General features: G+C 45.4%; 24 non-coding genes across 24 annotated transcripts; all 24 read right to left on the reverse strand.

Annotated features, from left to right (window-relative positions):
- Window positions 1-15: 15 nt before the first annotated feature.
- On the reverse strand, window positions 16-134 carry LOC133436781 (5S ribosomal RNA). Its single transcript, XR_009780290.1, has one exon. It is a non-coding gene; the product is annotated as a 5S ribosomal RNA (ribosomal RNA).
- A 199-nt stretch (window positions 135-333) lies between these two features.
- LOC133436785 (5S ribosomal RNA) lies at window positions 334-452 on the reverse strand. The gene has a single exon (XR_009780294.1). It is a non-coding gene; the product is annotated as a 5S ribosomal RNA (ribosomal RNA).
- Window positions 453-669: 217 nt separating this feature from the next.
- On the reverse strand, window positions 670-788 carry LOC133436723 (5S ribosomal RNA). The gene has a single exon (XR_009780237.1). It is a non-coding gene; the product is annotated as a 5S ribosomal RNA (ribosomal RNA).
- Window positions 789-987: 199 nt separating this feature from the next.
- LOC133436772 (5S ribosomal RNA) lies at window positions 988-1,106 on the reverse strand. Its single transcript, XR_009780282.1, has one exon. It is a non-coding gene; the product is annotated as a 5S ribosomal RNA (ribosomal RNA).
- A 217-nt stretch (window positions 1,107-1,323) lies between these two features.
- Window positions 1,324-1,442, reverse strand: LOC133436751 (5S ribosomal RNA). Its single transcript, XR_009780262.1, has one exon. It is a non-coding gene; the product is annotated as a 5S ribosomal RNA (ribosomal RNA).
- Window positions 1,443-1,659: 217 nt separating this feature from the next.
- LOC133436730 (5S ribosomal RNA) lies at window positions 1,660-1,778 on the reverse strand. Its single transcript, XR_009780243.1, has one exon. It is a non-coding gene; the product is annotated as a 5S ribosomal RNA (ribosomal RNA).
- Window positions 1,779-1,994: 216 nt separating this feature from the next.
- On the reverse strand, window positions 1,995-2,113 carry LOC133436714 (5S ribosomal RNA). The gene has a single exon (XR_009780228.1). It is a non-coding gene; the product is annotated as a 5S ribosomal RNA (ribosomal RNA).
- Window positions 2,114-2,330: 217 nt separating this feature from the next.
- Window positions 2,331-2,449, reverse strand: LOC133436779 (5S ribosomal RNA). Its single transcript, XR_009780288.1, has one exon. It is a non-coding gene; the product is annotated as a 5S ribosomal RNA (ribosomal RNA).
- Window positions 2,450-2,648: 199 nt separating this feature from the next.
- LOC133436731 (5S ribosomal RNA) lies at window positions 2,649-2,767 on the reverse strand. The gene has a single exon (XR_009780244.1). It is a non-coding gene; the product is annotated as a 5S ribosomal RNA (ribosomal RNA).
- A 216-nt stretch (window positions 2,768-2,983) lies between these two features.
- LOC133436716 (5S ribosomal RNA) lies at window positions 2,984-3,102 on the reverse strand. Its single transcript, XR_009780230.1, has one exon. It is a non-coding gene; the product is annotated as a 5S ribosomal RNA (ribosomal RNA).
- A 217-nt stretch (window positions 3,103-3,319) lies between these two features.
- Window positions 3,320-3,438, reverse strand: LOC133436780 (5S ribosomal RNA). Its single transcript, XR_009780289.1, has one exon. It is a non-coding gene; the product is annotated as a 5S ribosomal RNA (ribosomal RNA).
- Window positions 3,439-3,637: 199 nt separating this feature from the next.
- LOC133436739 (5S ribosomal RNA) lies at window positions 3,638-3,756 on the reverse strand. The gene has a single exon (XR_009780252.1). It is a non-coding gene; the product is annotated as a 5S ribosomal RNA (ribosomal RNA).
- A 2,382-nt stretch (window positions 3,757-6,138) lies between these two features.
- On the reverse strand, window positions 6,139-6,257 carry LOC133436732 (5S ribosomal RNA). Its single transcript, XR_009780245.1, has one exon. It is a non-coding gene; the product is annotated as a 5S ribosomal RNA (ribosomal RNA).
- A 216-nt stretch (window positions 6,258-6,473) lies between these two features.
- On the reverse strand, window positions 6,474-6,592 carry LOC133436773 (5S ribosomal RNA). Its single transcript, XR_009780283.1, has one exon. It is a non-coding gene; the product is annotated as a 5S ribosomal RNA (ribosomal RNA).
- A 199-nt stretch (window positions 6,593-6,791) lies between these two features.
- LOC133436709 (5S ribosomal RNA) lies at window positions 6,792-6,910 on the reverse strand. Its single transcript, XR_009780223.1, has one exon. It is a non-coding gene; the product is annotated as a 5S ribosomal RNA (ribosomal RNA).
- A 217-nt stretch (window positions 6,911-7,127) lies between these two features.
- LOC133436752 (5S ribosomal RNA) lies at window positions 7,128-7,246 on the reverse strand. Its single transcript, XR_009780263.1, has one exon. It is a non-coding gene; the product is annotated as a 5S ribosomal RNA (ribosomal RNA).
- A 199-nt stretch (window positions 7,247-7,445) lies between these two features.
- Window positions 7,446-7,564, reverse strand: LOC133436764 (5S ribosomal RNA). The gene has a single exon (XR_009780274.1). It is a non-coding gene; the product is annotated as a 5S ribosomal RNA (ribosomal RNA).
- A 217-nt stretch (window positions 7,565-7,781) lies between these two features.
- Window positions 7,782-7,900, reverse strand: LOC133436719 (5S ribosomal RNA). The gene has a single exon (XR_009780233.1). It is a non-coding gene; the product is annotated as a 5S ribosomal RNA (ribosomal RNA).
- A 199-nt stretch (window positions 7,901-8,099) lies between these two features.
- LOC133436741 (5S ribosomal RNA) lies at window positions 8,100-8,218 on the reverse strand. The gene has a single exon (XR_009780253.1). It is a non-coding gene; the product is annotated as a 5S ribosomal RNA (ribosomal RNA).
- A 199-nt stretch (window positions 8,219-8,417) lies between these two features.
- Window positions 8,418-8,536, reverse strand: LOC133436782 (5S ribosomal RNA). The gene has a single exon (XR_009780291.1). It is a non-coding gene; the product is annotated as a 5S ribosomal RNA (ribosomal RNA).
- Window positions 8,537-8,735: 199 nt separating this feature from the next.
- On the reverse strand, window positions 8,736-8,854 carry LOC133436786 (5S ribosomal RNA). The gene has a single exon (XR_009780295.1). It is a non-coding gene; the product is annotated as a 5S ribosomal RNA (ribosomal RNA).
- A 217-nt stretch (window positions 8,855-9,071) lies between these two features.
- On the reverse strand, window positions 9,072-9,190 carry LOC133436724 (5S ribosomal RNA). The gene has a single exon (XR_009780238.1). It is a non-coding gene; the product is annotated as a 5S ribosomal RNA (ribosomal RNA).
- Window positions 9,191-9,389: 199 nt separating this feature from the next.
- On the reverse strand, window positions 9,390-9,508 carry LOC133436770 (5S ribosomal RNA). Its single transcript, XR_009780280.1, has one exon. It is a non-coding gene; the product is annotated as a 5S ribosomal RNA (ribosomal RNA).
- Window positions 9,509-9,725: 217 nt separating this feature from the next.
- On the reverse strand, window positions 9,726-9,844 carry LOC133436753 (5S ribosomal RNA). Its single transcript, XR_009780264.1, has one exon. It is a non-coding gene; the product is annotated as a 5S ribosomal RNA (ribosomal RNA).
- Between the last annotated feature and the right edge of the window lie 156 nt (window positions 9,845-10,000).

Genomic DNA, 10,000 nt, shown 5'->3' on the forward strand with positions numbered 1-10,000 from the left:
TCTGCTGGTTGAAAATGCTTACAGCACCTGGTATTCCGAGGCGGTCTCCCATCCAAGTACTAACCAGGCCCGACCCTGCTTAGCTTCCGAGATCAGACGAGATCGGGCGCATCCAGGCTGGTATGGCCGTAAGCAGAATCTGCTGCTTGAAATACCTCTTATATGGAGTTGAAGATAAGTCATAGAATATAAGTCATTGATTTGTTGGTTTTATTTGTTGGAGTTAAAGTGCCTTAACCATGTGCAAAACACTTTAGGACGTGAGCTGTCGCTGTTACCACATTGAAATATGTGTGGGTAGATTAAGCGAGAGCGCTCTCTGCTGGTTGAAAAAGCTTACAGTACCTGATATTCCCAGGCGGTCTCCCATCCAAGTACTAACCAGGCCCGACCCTGCTTAGCTTCCGAGATCAGACGAGATCGGGCGCATCCAGGCTGGTATGGCCGTAAGCTGAAGCTGCAGCTTGAAATACCTCTTATATGGAGTTGAAGATAAGTCATATAATATAAGTCATTGATTTGTTGGTGATAATAATTTAGAAGCGCTTATTTGTTGGAGTTAAAGTGCCTTAACCATGTGCAAAACACTTTTGGACGTGAGCTGTCGCTCTTACCACGTTGAAATATGTGTGGGTAGATTAAGCGAGAGCGCTCTCTGCTGGTTGAAAATGCTTACAGCACCTGGTATTCCCAGGCGGTCTCCCATCCAAGTACTAACCAGGCCCGACCCTGCTTAGCTTCCGAGATCAGACAAGATCGGGCACGTCCAGGCAGGTATGGCCGTAAGCAGAAGCTGCAGCTTGAAATACCTCTTATATGGAGTTGAAGATAAGTCATAGAATATAAGTCATTGATTTGTTGGTTTTATTTGTTGGAGTTAAAGTGCCTTAACCATGTGCAAAACACTTTTGGACGTGAGCTGTCGCTGTTACCACGTTGAAATATGTGTGGCTAGATTAAGCGAGACCGTTCTCTGCTGGTCGAAAAAGCTTACAGCACCTGGTATTCCCAGGCGGTCTCCCATCCAAGTACTAACCAGGCCCGACCCTGCTTAGCTTCCGAGATCAGATGAGATCGGGCGCATCCAGGTTGGTATGGCCGTAAGCTGAAGTTGCAGCTTGAAATACCTCTTATATGGAGTTGAAGATAAGTCATATAATATAAGTCATTGATTTGTTGGTGATAATAATTTAGAAGCACTTATTTGTTGGAGTTAAAGTGCCTTAACCATGTGCAAAACACTTTAGGACATGAGCTGTCGCTGTTACCACGTTGAAATATGTGTGGGTAGATTAAGCGAGAGCGCTCTCTGCTGGTTGAAAAAGCTTACAGCACCTGGTATTCCCAGGCGGTCTCCCATCCAAGTACTAACCAGGCCCGACCCTGCTTAGCTTCCGAGATCAGACGAGATCGGGCGCATCCAGGCTGGTATGGCCGTAAGCAGAAGCTGCTGCTTGAAATACCTCTTATATGGAGTTGAAGATAAGTCATATAATATAAGTCATTGATTTGTTGGTGATAATAATTTAGAAGCGTTTATTTGTTGGAGTTAAAGTGCCTTAACCATGTGAATAACACTTTTGGACGTGAGCTGTCGCTGTTACCACGTTGAAATATGTGTGGGTAGATTAAGCGAGAGCGCTCTCTGCTGGTTGAAAATGCTTACAGCACCTGGTATTCCCAGGCATTCTCCCATCCAAGTACTAACCAGGCCCGACCCTGCTTAGCTTCCGAGATCAGACGAGATCGGGCGCATCCAGGCTGGTATGGCCGTAAGCTGAAGCTGCAGCTTGAAATACTTCTTATATGGAGTTGAAGATAAGTATATAATACAAGTCATTGATTTGTTGGTGATAATAATTTAGAAGCGCTTATTTGTTGGAGTTAAAGTGCCTTAACCATGTGCAAAACACTTTAGGACGTGAGCTGTCGCTGTTACCACGTTGAAATATGTGTGGGTAGATTAAGCGAGAGCGCTCTCTGCTGGTTGAAAATGCTTACAGCACCTGGTATTCCCAGGCGGTCTCCCATCCAAGTACTAACAAGGCCCGACCCTGCTTAGCTTCCGAGATCAGACGAGATCGGGCGCATCCAGGCTGGTATGGCCGTAAGCAGAAGCTGCTGCTTGAAATACCTCTTATATGGAGTTGAAGATAAGTCATAGAATATAAGTCATTGATTTCTTGGTGATAAGAATTTAGAAGCGCTTATTTGTTGGAGTTAAAGTGCCTTAACCATGTGCAAAACACTTTAGGACATGAGCTGTCGCTGTTACCACGTTGAAATTCGTGTGGGTAAATTAAGCGAGAGCGCTCTCTGCTGGTTGAAAATGCTTACAGCACCTGGTATTCCCAGGCGGTCTCCCATCCAAGTACTAACCAGGCCTGACCCTGCTTAGCTTCCGAGATCAGATGAGATCGGGCGCATCCAGGCTGGTATGGCCGTAAGCAGAAGCTGCAGCTTGAAATACCTCTGATATGGAGTTGAAGATAAGTCATAGAATATAAGTCATTGATTTGTTGGTTTTATTTGTTGGAGTTAAAGTGCCTTAACCATGTGCAAAACACTTTAGGACGTGAGCTGTCGCTGTTACCACGTTGAAATATGTGTGGGTAGATTAAGCGTGAGCGTTCTCTGCTGGTTGAAAAAGCTTACAGCACCTGGTATTCCCAGGCGGTCTCCCATCCAAGTACTAACAAGGCCTGACCCTGCTTAGCTTCCGAGATCAGACGAGATCGGGCGCATTCAGGCTGGTATGGCCGTAAGCTGAAGCTGCAGCTTGAAATACTTCTTATATGGAGTTGAAGATAAGTATATAATACAAGTCATTGATTTGTTGGTGATAATAATTTAGAAGCGCTTATTTGTTGGAGTTAAAGTGCCTTAACCATGTGCAAAACACTTTAGGACGTGAGCTGTCGCTGTTACCACGTTGAAATATGTGTGGGTAGATTAAGCGAGAGCGCTCTCTGCTGGTTGAAAATGCTTACAGCACCTGGTATTCCCAGGCGGTCTCCCATCCAAGTACTAACAAGGCCCGACCCTGCTTAGCTTCCGAGATCAGACGAGATCGGGCGCATCCAGGCTGGTATGGCCGTAAGCAGAAGCTGCTGCTTGAAATACCTCTTATATGGAGTTGAAGATAAGTCATAGAATATAAGTCATTGATTTCTTGGTGATAAGAATTTAGAAGCGCTTATTTGTTGGAGTTAAAGTGCCTTAACCATGTGCAAAACACTTTAGGACATGAGCTGTCGCTGTTACCACGTTGAAATTCGTGTGGGTAAATTAAGCGAGAGCGCTCTCTGCTGGTTGAAAATGCTTACAGCACCTGGTATTCCCAGGCGGTCTCCCATCCAAGTACTAACCAGGCCTGACCCTGCTTAGCTTCCGAGATCAGATGAGATCGGGCGCATCCAGGCTGGTATGGCCGTAAGCAGAAGCTGCAGCTTGAAATACCTCTGATATGGAGTTGAAGATAAGTCATAGAATATAAGTCATTGATTTGTTGGTTTTATTTGTTGGAGTTAAAGTGCCTTAACCATGTGCAAAACACTTTAGGACGTGAGCTGTCGCTGTTACCACGTTGAAATATGTGTGGGTAGATTAAGCGTGAGCGCTCTCTGCTGGTTGAAAAAGCTTACAGCACCTGGTATTCCCAGGCGGTCTCCCATCCAAGTACTAACAAGGCCTGACCCTGCTTAGCTTCCGAGATCAGACGAGATCGGGCGCATTCAGGCTGGTACGGCCGTAAGCAGAAGCTGCAGCTTGAAATACCTATTATATGGAGTTGAAGATAAGTCATAGAATATAAGTCATTGATTTGTTGGTTTTATTTGTTGAAGTTAAAGTGCCTTAACCATGTGCAAAACACTTTAGGACGTGAGCTGTCGCTGTTACCACGTTGAAATATGTGTGGCTAGATTAAGCAAGACCGTTCTCTGCTGGTTGAAAAAGCTTACAGCACCTGGTATTCCCAGTCGGTCTCCCATCCAAGTACTAACCAGGCCCGACCCTGCTTAGCTTCCGAGATCAGACTAGATCGGGCTCATCCACGTGTACATGAGGTTTCTTGTACATGAGGTTTCTTCAGAACAGTCGAGGGTCTGTTATGGTGTTCCGCAGGGTTCAGTGCTAGGGCCAGTCTTGTTCAGTTTATACATGCAGCCGTTGGGAAGTATAATCCAGAATCACGGCATACACTTTCATTGTTATGCTGATGATACGCAGCTCTACTTGTCTATGAAGCCGGATGAAACAGAACCGTTAGTTAAACTTCAGGCATGTCTTAGGGACATCAAGGACTGGATGTCCAGAAATTTCTTGCTTCTAAATTCAGATAAAACAGAGGTTATCATTCTTGGTCCAGAGCATTTTAGGAAGGGATTAGATGGTGTTGCGATGGCTTCCAGTGCAACTGTGAGAAACCTTGGTGTTGTTTTCGATCAGGATTTGTCGTTTAAACCATATGTTAATCAGGTTTGTAAAATAGCGTTTTTCCATCTCCGTAATATTGCAAAAATTAGGAAAATCCTCTCGCAGAGGGATGCAGAGAAACTAGTTCATGCGTTTGTATCTTCTAGACTGGATTACTGTAATGTGTTGTTAGCAGGATGTCCAAGTAATTTGCTGAATAGGCTCCAGCTGATCCAAAATGCAGCAGCACGAGTGCTGACAGGAATTCGCAGGAGAGACCACGTCTCTCCAGTGTTAGCGTCGCTCCATTGGCTACCTGTAAAATTCAGAATTCAATTTAAAATTTTATTACTTGCATATAAAGCCCAAAACGGCTTAGCTCCGCAGTATTTACAAGATTTGATAGTGCCTTATGTTCCTGGCCGAGCTCTCCGCTCCCAGGGTGCAGGTTTACTCGTAGTTCCTAGAGTATCTAAATGTAGATTTGGAGGGCGGGCGTTCTGCTATCAGGCACCATTACTTTGGAACCAACTTCCAATCTGGGTTAAGGAGGCTGACACCACCTCCACCTTTAAAACTAAACTTAAAACCTTTCTGTTTAGTAAAGCTTATAGTTAGTGTTAAGTAAACCTCTAGCTGGTGTTGGTAAATCTCTAGGTAGTGTAAACTTTAGTGTGTTAGAGTCAGTAGTCATTGTCGCAGCTATAGAACAAAACTATAATAGTTAGTCTCAAATATAGCTTCGCGGTAGATATGCTGCTATAGGCTTATGCTGCAGGGGGGCACCGACATGATCCGCTGGGCGGTGCCTCTCACCCTTCTTCTCCTCTCCTTTTCCCTGCCTCTCTTCTCCATTACCATTTTTATTTATTATAAATATCTCATAGCTATCATTTTTGTCCATTGTTCCTGTAGTTTCTTGTGCCGGCCCCCCTTTTTTCTCTTTTGTGTATGTTTGCAGGCCGGAGCCTCAGGAGCTGCGTTCTGGCCTGTGTTCCCGGCCCTCCCCCCCCTCTGGTCATCCCATTGCTTCTTCCACCTGCCTACGTGGATGTCTGCTGTTGCTGCTTCCGCCTGCCTGCACCCCCCCCCCCTCTGGTCATCCCGCTGCTGCTTCCACATGACTGTTGTGTGCTGCTGACGCCCCCCCCCACCTCTGGTCATCCCGCTGCTGCTTCCACCTGCCTGCTGTGTGCTGTCGACGTCCCTGACTCCCCCAGTCTGGCCTTCGGCAGGAGGGTCCCCCCTTATGAGCCTGGTCCTGCTCAAGGTTTCTTCCCTCCTAAAGGGGAGTTTTTCCTTGCCACTGTTTGGCTTAAGGCTTTTCTCCCACTAAGGGAGTTTTTACCTGCCATTGTTTATATAATAATTGCTCGGGGGTTTATGTTTATGTTTATGTTTATGTTTATGTTCATGTTCTGGATCTCTGGAAAGCGTCTAGAGACAACATCTGTTGTATTAGACGCTATATAAATAAAATTGAATTGAATTGAATTGAAATCCAGGCTAGTATGGCCGTAAGCAGAAGCTGCAGCTTGAAATACCTCTGATATGGAGTTGAAGATAAGTCATAGAATATAAGTCATTGATTTGTTGGTTTTATTTGTTGGAGTTAAAGTGCCTTAACCATGTGCAAAACACTTTAGGACGTGAACTGTCGCTCTTACCACGTTGAAATATGTGTGGGTAGATTAAGCGAGAGCGCTCTCTGCTGGTTGAAAAAGCTTACAGGACCTGGTATTCCCAGGCGGTCTCCCATCCAAGTACTAACCAGGCCCGACCCTGCTTAGCTTCCGAGATCAGACGAGATTGGGCGCATCCAGGCTGGTATGGCCGTAAGCTGAAGCTGCAGCTTGAAATACTTCTTATATGGAGTTGAAGATAAGTATATAATACAAGTCATTGATTTGTTGGTGATAATAATTTAGAAGCGCTTATTTGTTGGAGTTAAAGTGCCTTAACCATGTGCAAAACACTTTAGGACGTGAGCTGTCGCTCTTACCACGTTAAAATATGTGTGGGTAGATTAAGCGAGAGCGCTCTCTGCTGGTTGAAAAAGCTTACAGCACCTGGTATTCCCAGGCGGTCTCCCATCCAAGTACCAACCAGGCCCGACCCTGCTTAGCTTCCGAGATCAGACGAGATCGGGCGCATCCAGGCTGGTATGGCCGTAAGCAGAAGCTGCAGCTTGAAATACCTCTGATATGGAGTTGAAGATAAGTCATAGAATATAAGTCATTGATCTGTTGGTTTTATTTGTTGGAGTTAAAGTGCCTTAACCATGTGCAAAACACTTTAGGACGTGAGCTGTCGCTCTTACCACGTTGAAATATGTGTGGGTAGATTAAGCGAGAGCGCTCTCTGCTGGTTGAAAAAGCTTACAGCACCTGGTATTCCCAGGCGGTCTCCCATCCAAGTACTAACCAGGCCCGAGCCTGCTTAGCTTCCGAGATCAGACGAGATCGGGCGCATCCAGGCTGGTATGGCCGTAAGCTGAAGCTGCAGCTTGAAATACCTCTTATATGGAGTTGAAGATAAGTCATAGAATATAAGTCATTGATTTGTTGGTGATAATAATTTAGAAGCACTTATTTGTTGGAGTTAAAGTGCCTTTACCATGTGCAAAACACTTTAGGACGTGAGCTGTCGCTGTTACCACGTTGAAATATGTGTGGGTAGATTAAGCGAGAGCGCTCTCTGCTGGTTGAAAAAGCTTACAGCACCTGGTATTCCCAGGCGGTCTCCCATCCAAGTACTAACCAGGCCCGACCCTGCTTAGCTTCCGAGATCAGACGAGATCGGGCGCATCCAGGCTGGTATGGCCGTAAGCAGAAGTTGCAGCTTGAAATACCTCTTATATGGAGTTGAAGATGGGTCATAGAATATAAGTCATTGATTTGTTGGTTTTATTTGTTGGAGTTAAAGTGCCTTAACCATGTGCAAAACACTTTTGGACGTGAGCTGTCGCTCTTACCACGTTGAAATATGTGTGGGTAGATTAAGCGAGAGCGCTCTCTGCTGGTTGAAAAAGCTTACAGCACCTGGTATTCCCAGGCGGTCTCCCATCCAAGTACTAACCAGGCCCTACCCTGCTTAGCTTCCGAGATCAGACGAGATCGGGCGCATCCAGGCTGGTATGGCCATAAGCTGAAGCTGCAGCTTGAAATACTTCTTATATGGAGTTGAAGATAAGTCATATAATACAAGTCATTGATTTGTTGGTGATAATAATTTAGAAGCGCTTATTTGTTGGAGTTAAAGTGCCTTAAACATGTGCAAAACACTTTAGGACGTGAGCTGTCGCTGTTACCACGTTGAAATATGTGTAGGTAGATTAAGCGAGAGCGCTCTCTGCTGGTTGAAAATGCTTACAGCACCTGGTATTCCGAGGCGGTCTCCCATCCAAGTACTAACCAGGCCCGACCCTGCTTAGCTTCCGAGATCAGACGAGATCAGGCGCATCCAGGCTGGTATGGCCGTAAGCAGAATCTGCTGCTTGAAATACCTCTTATATGGAGTTGAAGATAAGTCATAGAATATAAGTCATTGATTTGTTGGTTTTATTTGTTGGAGTTAAAGTGCCTTAACCATGTGCAAAACACTTTAGGACGTGAGCTGTCGCTGTTACCACGTTGAAATATGTGTGGGTAGATTAAGCGAGAGCGCTCTCTGCTGGTTGAAAATGCTTACAGCACCTGGTATTCCCAGGCGGTCTCCCATCCAAGTACTAACCAGGCCCTACCCTGCTTAGCTTCCGAGATCAGACGAGATCGGGCGCATCCAGGCTGGTATGGCCGTAAGCAGAAGCTGCAGCTTGAAATACCTCTTATATGGAGTTGAAGATGGGTCATGGAATATAAGTCATTGATTTGTTGGTTTTATTTGTTGGAGTTAAAGTGCCTTAACCATGTGCAAAACACTTTTGGACGTGAGCTGTCGCTCTTACCACGTTGAAATATGTGTAGGTAGATTAAGCGAGAGCGCTCTCTGCTGGTTGAAAATGCTTACAGCACCTGGTATTCCGAGGCGGTCTCCCATCCAAGTACTAACCAGGCCCGACCCTGCTTAGCTTCCGAGATCAGACGAGATCGGGCGCATCCAGGCTGGTATGGCCGTAAGCAGAATCTGCTGCTTGAAATACCTCTTATATGGAGTTGAAGATAAGTCATAGAATATAAGTCATTGATTTGTTGGTTTTATTTGTTGGAGTTAAAGTGCCTTAACCATGTGCAAAACACTTTAGGACGTGAGCTGTCGCTGTTACCACATTGAAATATGTGTGGGTAGATTAAGCGAGAGCGCTCTCTGCTGGTTGAAAAAGCTTACAGTACCTGATATTCCCAGGCGGTCTCCCATCCAAGTACTAACCAGGCCCGACCCTGCTTAGCTTCCGAGATCAGACGAGATCGGGCGCATCCAGGCTGGTATGGCCGTAAGCTGAAGCTGCAGCTTGAAATACCTCTTATATGGAGTTGAAGATAAGTCATATAATATAAGTCATTGATTTGTTGGTGATAATAATTTAGAAGCGCTTATTTGTTGGAGTTAAAGTGCCTTAACCATGTGCAAAACACTTTTGGACGTGAGCTGTCGCTCTTACCACGTTGAAATATGTGTGGGTAGATTAAGCGAGAGCGCTCTCTGCTGGTTGAAAATGCTTACAGCACCTGGTATTCCCAGGCGGTCTCCCATCCAAGTACTAACCAGGCCCGACCCTGCTTAGCTTCCGAGATCAGACAAGATCGGGCACGTCCAGGCAGGTATGGCCGTAAGCAGAAGCTGCAGCTTGAAATACCTCTTATATGGAGTTGAAGATAAGTCATAGAATATAAGTCATTGATTTGTTGGTTTTATTTGTTGGAGTTAAAGTGCCTTAACCATGTGCAAAACACTTTTGGACGTGAGCTGTCGCTGTTACCACGTTGAAATATGTGTGGCTAGATTAAGCGAGACCGTTCTCTGCTGGTCGAAAAAGCTTACAGCACCTGGTATTCCCAGGCGGTCTCCCATCCAAGTACTAACCAGGCCCGACCCTGCTTAGCTTCCGAGATCAGATGAGATCGGGCGCATCCAGGTTGGTATGGACGTAAGCTGAAGTTGCAGCTTGAAATACCTCTTATATGGAGTTGAAGATAAGTCATATAATATAAGTCATTGATTTGTTGGTGATAATAATTTAGAAGCACTTATTTGTTGGAGTTAAAGTGCCTTAACCATGTGCAAAACACTTTAGGACATGAGCTGTCGCTGTTACCACGTTGAAATATGTGTGGGTAGATTAAGCGAGAGCGCTCTCTGCTGGTTGAAAAAGCTTACAGCACCTGGTATTCCCAGGCGGTCTCCCATCCAAGTACTAACCAGGCCCGACCCTGCTTAGCTTCCGAGATCAGACGAGATCGGGCGCATCCAGGCTGGTATGGCCGTAAGCAGAAGCTGCTGCTTGAAATACCTCTTATATGGAGTTGAAGATAAGTCATATAATATAAGTCATTGATTTGTTGGTGATAATAATTTAGAAGCGTTTATTTGTTGGAGTTAAAGTGCCTTAACCATGTGAATAACACTTTTGGACGTGAGCTGTCGC

Source organism: Cololabis saira, unplaced genomic scaffold (genome assembly GCF_033807715.1).
Source record: "Cololabis saira isolate AMF1-May2022 unplaced genomic scaffold, fColSai1.1 scf062, whole genome shotgun sequence".
NCBI lineage: Eukaryota > Metazoa > Chordata > Actinopteri > Beloniformes > Belonidae > Cololabis > Cololabis saira.